Source organism: Hippopotamus amphibius, chromosome 12 (assembly GCF_030028045.1).
Source record: "Hippopotamus amphibius kiboko isolate mHipAmp2 chromosome 12, mHipAmp2.hap2, whole genome shotgun sequence".
Lineage (NCBI taxonomy): Eukaryota > Metazoa > Chordata > Mammalia > Artiodactyla > Hippopotamidae > Hippopotamus > Hippopotamus amphibius.
Window position 1 is genome coordinate 77,183,713 of NC_080197.1, and position 8,973 is coordinate 77,192,685.

Sequence of the window (8,973 nt, forward strand, 5' to 3'; positions counted from 1 at the left end):
TCAGTTTTTCCCATGCTTTCACCTGTAAAATAGAGTCAAATTTTCCCAGCACCACTATTGAAGAGGCTGTTTTCTTCCATTGTATATTCTTGCCTCCTTTGTCAAAGATAAGGTGCTCACACTGGTCAGAATGGCCATCATCAAAAAATCTAGAAACAACAAATGTTGGAGAGGGTGTGGAGAAAAGGGAACTCTCCTGCCCTGTTGGTGGGAATGTAGCTGGTACAGCCACTATGGAAAACAGTTTGGAGGTTCCTTAAAAAAATAAAAATAGAACTACCATATGATCCAGTAATCCCACTCCTGGGCATATACCCAGAGAAAACCATAATCCAAAAAGAAACATGTACTGTAATGTTCATTGCAGCACCATTTACAATAGCTAGGACATGGAAGCAACCTAAATGCCCATCAACAGATGAATGGATAAAGAAAATGTGGCATATATATACAATGGAATATTACTCAGCCATAAAAAGGAATGAAAGGGAGCTATAGGTAATGAGGTGAATAGACCTAGACTCTGTCATACAGAGCGAAGTAAGCCAGAAAGAGAAAAATAAATATTGTATGCTAACTTATATATACGAAATCTAAAAAAAAAAAAAAAAAAATAGTACTGATGAACCCAGTGACAGGACAAGAATAAGGATGCAGATGCAGAGAATGGACTGGAGGACATGGGGTTGGGGGGACAGGGGGTGAAGGGGAAGCTGGGATGAAGTGAAAGAGTAGCATAGATGTATATATACTACCAACTGTAAAATAGATAGCTAGTGGGAAGTTGCTGTATAACATCGAGAGATCAACTCAATGATGGGTGATGCCTTGGAGGGCTGGGATAGGGAGGGTGGGGGGGAGTCGCGGGAGGGAGGGGATGTGGGTATATGTATATAAATATAGCTGATTCACTTTGGTGTACCTCATAAACTGGTACAAGAATGTAAAGCAATTATATTCCAATAAAGAGCTTAAAAAAAAGAGTCAAAAGAAATTTAAAATGCATGATTGCTCCCATTTATGATGCAAGGTGGAGGGGACCCACTTATCTCTACTCCTCTCCACTAAGAGCAACCAAAAGCTCTACACACTATACATAAAACAGACACCAGAAGACTCTGAAAGGTGGAGAGAAGAGAGCAGACTAGCTAGAGATCTCAAGACCCCAGGAAAAACTCAGGGGTGAGTTCTCTGAGTTTGCTTTTTACCTAGTAGATCCTAGACTGAACACTGAGAAGTTGCCAACCTATAAATATCAACAGGCAAAAACTATAAAAGCCCCAAGAAAAGCTTGCTGTCTGTATTCAAAGGAGCAGTCTAGCAAGACAGAAAACATTCAAATAATAATTGCCCTACTCCAGCCAAACAACACTGAAAACCCACTGCATCACACCCATCCATCAACAAAAGCCACATGGGGAGCCTTCACTTCTACCCCCCCCCCCCAGCTGTGAGGAGGTGCCCCTTCCTCCATTCCTTTCCAGGTTGGTGTCAGAGAGCCATAACTTTTATCCCTCTCCCCCATAATGTCAGTAAGGCAACAGCAATGAAGTGGCCCTCCATTTCTCAGCCAGCATGGTGTTGGCCGAGGCCTGGTGGGGAAACTGAACTTCCTCCCTCCCCCTGCAATAATGAAACGTCCCTTCCCCACGTGTCAGTGGAGGCCAAGTGGGAAACCTAGACTTTCACTCCCACCTGCAGTAACAAAGAGGCGTTTCCCTTTCCTCACTAGAGCAGTGTCAGAAAGTCTTGCTAAAATAGAAGATTTAAATAAGATCCAGAATCTCATAACATAATATCCAGAATATCCAGGATATAATAAAACAAACAAACATCATGTCGTACCAAGAAGCAGAAAAATCTCAACTTGAATGAGAAAAGGCAATTAATAGACACTGACACCAGTATGATACACATGTTGAAATGATTTGATAAGGATTTTAAAGCAGCCATTATAAAAATACTTCAACAAATAGTTATGAACGTGCTTGAAACAAACAAAAAATAGTAAGTCTCAGCAAAGAAGTAGAAAATCTCAGGAAAGAAGTGGAAGACATGAAGGAGAACCAAATGGAAACTTTATAACTGGAAAGTCAAATGAATTTTTAAATCATTGGAGGAGACTGAACAGCAGAATGAATAAGATAGAGAAAAGAACCAGTGAACTTGAAAACAGAACAATCTCAACAGAGAGAAAATAGACTAAAAAATAATAACTGAGCCTCAAGAATCTGAGTCTATAACAAAAGATCTAATATTTTATTGGGGTCCCTAAAGGAGAGGAGGAAGTATGAGGCTAAACAAGAATTCAAAGAAATAAGGGCTGAAATTTCCCCAATGTTGGTAGATGGCATAAATCTACAGATTCAGGAAGCTGAGTGAACTGCAAATAGGATGCACTCAAAGAAATCCATGTCAAGACACATCATAATCAAATTTATGAAAACTAGAGGCAAAAAAAAATTCTTAAAAGCAGTGAGAGAGAAGCAGTAGCTCATATATATATATACTAGAATGGCAACAGATTTCTCATCAGAAGAAAATATCACAACATTTTCAAGTGCTGAAAGAAAAAAGGAGTCAACCTAGAATCCTATATCCAACAAAAACATCCCTCAGAAATGAAGGGGAAATCAGTCATTCTCAGACAAAATGAAAATTAAGAAAATTTGTTTCTAGCAGACCTATTTTAGAAGAAAGCCTCCAGAAAATTTTCAAAATAAAGAAGTGACAAAAGAAAAATTTGGGGGGACTTCCTTGGTGGCCCAGTGGTTAAGATTCCATGCTTCTATTTCAGGGGGCACAGGTTTGATCCCTGGTCAGGGAACTAAGATCCCACATGTCACATGGCCTGGCCAAAAAAAAAAAACCCATACAAACAAATAAACAAACAAACAAAATGTATCTTGGAGCATTCATAAGAAAGAAAGAATGACAGAAAGAGTAAAAATCTGGCTAAATACAAAACACTTTCCTTCCCCTTCTAATTATCTAAATTATGTTTAATGGTTGACACAAAAGTCATAATATTGTCTGGTGTGATTCTCAAAATATGTAAAAAAGATATTTAAGACAATTATATTATAAAGGAGAGAGGGTAAAAGGACTTAAAAGAGGGAAACATTTCTACATTTTACTTGAACTGGTAAAATGATGACACTAGTAGACTGTGATAAGTTATGTATGTATGGTGTTGACAGAACAGTGCTAAAGTATCTTGATTGTAGCAATGGTTGCATGCATCTACACCTGTGATTAAATGGCATAGAAGTGTATACACAGTGTCAATGTCAAATTTCTGGCTTTGCTGTTGTACTATAGTTATATAAACTATATCCATTGGGGGAAACTGGATAAAGGGTACACAGAAGTGCTTTGTACTATTTTTGCAAAATTTTATGAATCTATAATTACTTTAAATTTTAAAGTTGTTTTTCTTTTTTTAAGGAATGATCCCTACCCTAAACAAATTTACTGTTAAGTAGATCATTCTCTGCAGTCACTTTATTAAAAGCACACAAAAGAATAGTGGTTACCTCTGAGGGTAACCACTGTGGGTGGGGGGTGCTGGGGAACTGAGGGATAGAGGTGGGAAGGAGACTGACTTTTCACTGTACAATTCTTTTCTAAATTTTAAATTTTGTAACATGTTACATGAGTATCTATTTTAAAAATTGAATAATTTAATAAAAATCTGCATCATAATCTTTGTCACTTTATTGCTTTCTAGTATTCTAGGCTTCAGGACTTCCTAGGTGGTGTAGTAGTTAAGAATCCACCTGCCAATGCAGGGGACACAGGTTTGATCCCTCCTCCAGGAAGATCCCACAAGCCATGGAGCAACTAAGCCTGTGTGCCACAGCTCTTGAGCCCACATGCCACAACTACTGAAGCCCACACACCTAGAGCCCATGCTCTGCAACAAGAGAAGCCACTGCAATGAGGAACCCGCTCACCACAATGAAGAGTAGCCCCTGTTCACCGCAACTAGAGAAAGCGCATGCACAGCAATAAAGACCCACCCAATGCAGCCAATAAATAAATAAATAAATTTACAATAGGCTTCAAAGCCAATCTATCTTGTACCTCATTGCTTTACAAAATTTGTAATGAAAACAACTCTTTCCATTTTTACCCACAGACAGCCTTTCTTTCTTCCTAGTACACAAATCCAATGGGCAATGGGAGGAGTGTTGAGTTAGAGATAAATCCAGATGTCACCACCACACCTGGTAAGATTCACTTCTCCTTCAGGTGAAGAGGACTGGCATTTGTCCACATTTGTCTGCCTGACTCCTTTCCTCAGAGTGAGCTCTTTCCCAGGTGGTACCCAGACCTTAGCAGACTGCTGGTTGCCTGTGCTACCACTCTGCCAAAGGTGCCCAGAGATGGCTAAACTCAAGCAATGAACATAGCTTAGATTCCAGATGGGAACCATGCCTCACGCCAGTGTATGACCATGATTACAGCAACTTTTGAAAGAAAAACAACATGCTGTGAACAGATTCCCCAACACAAGGAACCCTTGTAACTTAGATAAATGATTGATTCTGGAGTGGGGAAAATATGAGATGAACCGGAAGCATTTTTTAGTACCATAAAGTAAGAAAATGTTCAAAAAAGGAAAGAAGAAAACTAAAACAAGAGAACCAAACAGAAATGCTGGAGAAAAGATCAGAAGGAATATGCTGAAATGATCAGAATGGTAGCATTAAAGTAATAGAATTATAGACAATTCGTTTTCTTTTTCTATGTTTTCAATATTCTCTGATATGGTCCTATCAGCTTCATAGTGGAAAATATTTACAAATTAAAGGTATTTTATTTTACCAGACATGGTAGCCATCTGAAAATAGAGGCTGAGGGGAAAGAAACAGTGAAAGAGGACTCTGAGGTTCCCAGCTTCAGCAATCGAATGCTTGGTAGTACCTGTAATATAGGGTCTACAAAGAGGCAGAATAGATATGGTGGGGGGAGGGGGAGATACTTAGGTCAACTAGGCATATGTTTCATTTGAAAGGCCTCTGCAAGATCAGGTATGTCTGGAGAGAAAAATAGAAATTTGGCTCTGAAGCTCTAGGGCAAGAACAAGGGCAGAAAATTTGCTCAGAGGAAATTAATAACATTTTTGAGAGTAGAAATGTACTGTAATTAAACATAACAATGGCGCATTCAAGCATAGGCAATTTTATGTTTATAGTTTCTTAAATCCTACTGGGGGGAAAATGGTGATTCAATCATTAATAATGCCTATCTCTTCTTTCCCTTTGCATAAAACCTCAAGCCAGATAGTAAATATTTCAGAATGGATTGCTTTTGTTGATCATAATACTGAGTTTTTGAAAGGAAACTCCTTCCCCTCCCATATTTCACCCCTAAGATTTCTGCCCATTCTATCCTCATGTGGGGATAATATGTTCTCAAGAGATTAAACTGTACCCTTTCTTAATCAGTTATAAATATCTATGTAATTTCAGAGGATTCACTCATTTGACAAGGAATAGGGTTGATAACAGTGGCTAAGAAAAAAACTTATTTGTGGATTGTGAACATGTGTTGGAGGGGAAAAGGAAATAAATATTTTGTGAGCACCTTGTATGGGGCAGCCAGTGTTAGGCATTGTATGTGTATGATCTCATCTGGTCTTCATAACCATCCTTTGATGCAAGGATTATTACCCCATTTCACAGATAAGGAAACTGAGAATCAGAAGGTTAAGTGATATCCACTCTGGATCAGGTTGTATTTGTTTCAGAGTTTTATCATACTTTTTTATGCTATAGTTTTGGGGGTTAGTACAGATAACCTGCAGAGTTTTCTCTTTGCATAGACATCCATTTCCTAATGTCCTTCCTGACTTCCTGGACTGGTTGCCTGTATATTTATCATTATGCTGAAGTCTATTTATGACACGGAAACAAATGTTCCAAGATAATAGTTTTTCACTTCAGCTGCTCAGTCAGGAGTGGAAATATGAGATCATAAGACTCCTCCAAAAAATCATAAGGAGCAAAATCGCTGAGTAAGAAACTCACTTTAAAGATGGTCTTTCCCACCAATAATCAAGAGGCTTAGACAAATCTTTTTCACCATAGCAACAGAGAAAAGAGAATTGTTCTACAGAATTAGCATCATAAAACCTAATACATTTGTAGATAATTAGGAAGAGACAGTGGTGTAGTCAATACAATTGATAAACATTTAACTTTGGGAAATGGCAGAGCAACAGAATTCTTTGCAATTAATTCACCAGTCCTGAGTATCTGTAAAAGAGGAGAATTGGCCCAAGGGAAAAAAATTACCCTGGAAAATGGACCAATATATCAACAGATTTCAGAACAAAGCAAAAAAAGAAGAGGGGAACTGGAACCACAACCAAAACATGAGTTTTGGGTTTTGTTTCATTTTGTTATTAACTACACTTGGTTGTGAGTTGCATCAGTGACCTAGCAAGGAAGTCTTGGCCATTACCATCAGAACTAGAGTAGATGTAATTTGTATACAGCTCACCCTTATCCGTGTAATTCACCTTCATAAGCCTCTAAACTCAGTTCTTCAAATGTTATCTGATGGATGATGACTTGAACACTACCTTACTTACCAGCTGCCACCTGCCAACAACAGCTCAGTTTCTGTTTCATTTAGGCATTCCAGTGAGACTTTAAATAATTCAAGGTGAAACTATCCATTAAAAAAAAAATGGAAGAAGCACTTGGGAAAAGGTATTCTGGAATTTAGACAAGCGAAGGTTAGTTTGATGGGTTTGAGAAAGGGGCATCTCTACCTTATATTAAATTTGCTGAAGAATCAGCTGAAAATAGATGGGAAAGCACCACAATACTTCTTTTTCTCTTTCTTTCTTTCTTTCTTTCTTTCTTTCTTTCTTTCTTTCTTTCTTTCTTTCTTTCTCTTTCTTTTTTTTAGTTTTCTGGAATCAACATCTGCTTCAAGCTATCATTGGTGTCAGATTTTCCCTCCTGCCAAGAAGATTAATGAACAAAATACATGAGACACCTGTTTTCAGGCAATAGACAGCAAATAACTGTGATCCCTCAGAGAAGGGAAAGAGGAAGTGAGCACTACCTTTATCCCATCTCTTATTCTGAAGACAATTTTGCAACCATGGAGTAGGATGGTGAGCCCCAAGCAGAGAAAGTCCCCTGAGCTGAGGAGTCAGAGACTAGTTTGGGAGCTGCTAAAGCACCTGTAAATTTCAGTGCAGGGTCCCAAAAAGTTAAAGGAGCTATACAGAAAGAGGGAGATTTCTGAGGATTCCCTCTGGATTCCCAGACAAGGGAATGAACCCAGGGAGAAACTCCACAAGGTCTGGCCTAGCACAACTGCTACAGGGTTGAGGCATAACAAAGATACTAGAGGTCACACAATGGAGACATCTTAGTGAATTCCCTGGGTACTCTGCTAAGACAGTAGGAAGATCACTGCTCACATGTAAGGACCATACCTTAGGGTAAAGGCCACTCTAAACCCACTCTAACAAAGCCCAAAAGCAAGTCTCAACAACATCAAAGTAAGTTTCCAGTATATTAACAGCCAGAACAAAACTCAACATTCTTTAAAGGAAAACAAAGTAAATCAGATACTTTACATTCATTCACAATATCAGAGATACAATCACAAATTACTGGACATGTGAAGAAGCAGAAAAATGTGACCTGTTAAAACAGAAGTCAGTAGAAACCAAACAGAAGATGATTCAGATTTGGTAATTATAAAACTAGGACTTTAAAATGGCTATTATAAAAGTGTCCAAGCATTTAAAGAAAAAGATGGACATAATGAATGAAGAGATGGCAAAATCTCAAGGAACAAGTAGAAACTCTAAAAAAGAACCAAATAGGAATTCTAGAATTGAAATTTATAATATCCAAAATTAAGATCTACTGGATGAACTTAATAGCAGATTGGCAACTTCAGACCAAAAGGTCATAAATTTCCAGGCATATCAATAGTAATTAACCAATGTGAAGTATAAAGAGAAAAAATGATTTTTAAAAACCATTTTCTTGAGCTGCAATCTCTTCTTCCCTTTTTCACTTCCTTTCATGAATCTCTTTGGCTTCTCTCTCTTTCCTTTTAATTTCCAGCTCAGCAAAGAGTTTTATGCTCTGTTTGTATACTGCTTGTTTGAACAGCTTGGGATCATCCTCCTCCACATATTCTTTTCCTGCCTGAATTACATCCAGGGCCCTCATCTTTTGTTCCTGATCCAGTAGCAACCTGTAAACTTTGTCCACATCTTCAAAAGTACTTTTGCTCTATCAGCATCATCTTGATTTTTGTCAGGATCCACCAATATGAATAACTGCCAAAGCCTTTTTCTTATTTCTTCATCTGTCACTTCATAATCTATCTGAAGAACCTCAAATGGGTTTAAATTGAAGTTGGAGGACCCAGGATGGGTCAATCTTTCCATCTGATTTTTGGACTTTAGAACTGAATCTCTCATCTCTATTTGTTTCATCTCACTGTAGAAAGTCATAAATGCTTCTTCTGTGCTGCCTCCTGCACCCCAAGCCTGCTCACTCCTGGAGCCACCATTTTCCAGCACAGTCACCATGTGACTCTTCCTCTTCCTTTCTACTATGTGCAATCAATGCTCTCAGCACTGCTTTCACTGTATCTCATAAATTTTGATGAATTGTATTTTCATTTCAATTTAATTCAAGGCATTTAAATTTTCTCTTGAGATTTCTTCTTTGAACCTTGTGTTATTTAGACTATGTTGTTTAATCTCCATGTATTTGGAGATTTTTTGGCTATCTTTCTATTTTAATTCCATTGTGATTAAGAGTATACATTGTAAGATTTCTGGTCTTTTAAGTTTGAAAAGATGAGTTTAATGCCCAAGAATGTGGTGTGCTTGGTGAATGTTCTATGTGATCTTGAAAAGAATGTGCATTCTGCTGTTATTAGATGAAGTATCCTATAGATGTCAATTATATCCAGTTGATT

The 8,973-nt window shown here is 37.9% G+C and overlaps 1 pseudogene; it reads right to left on the minus strand.

Annotated features, from left to right (window-relative positions):
• Nucleotides 1-8,009: 8,009 nt before the first annotated feature.
• On the minus strand, nucleotides 8,010-8,578 carry LOC130834048 (dnaJ homolog subfamily C member 8-like; annotated as a pseudogene).
• Nucleotides 8,579-8,973: the final 395 nt, after the last annotated feature.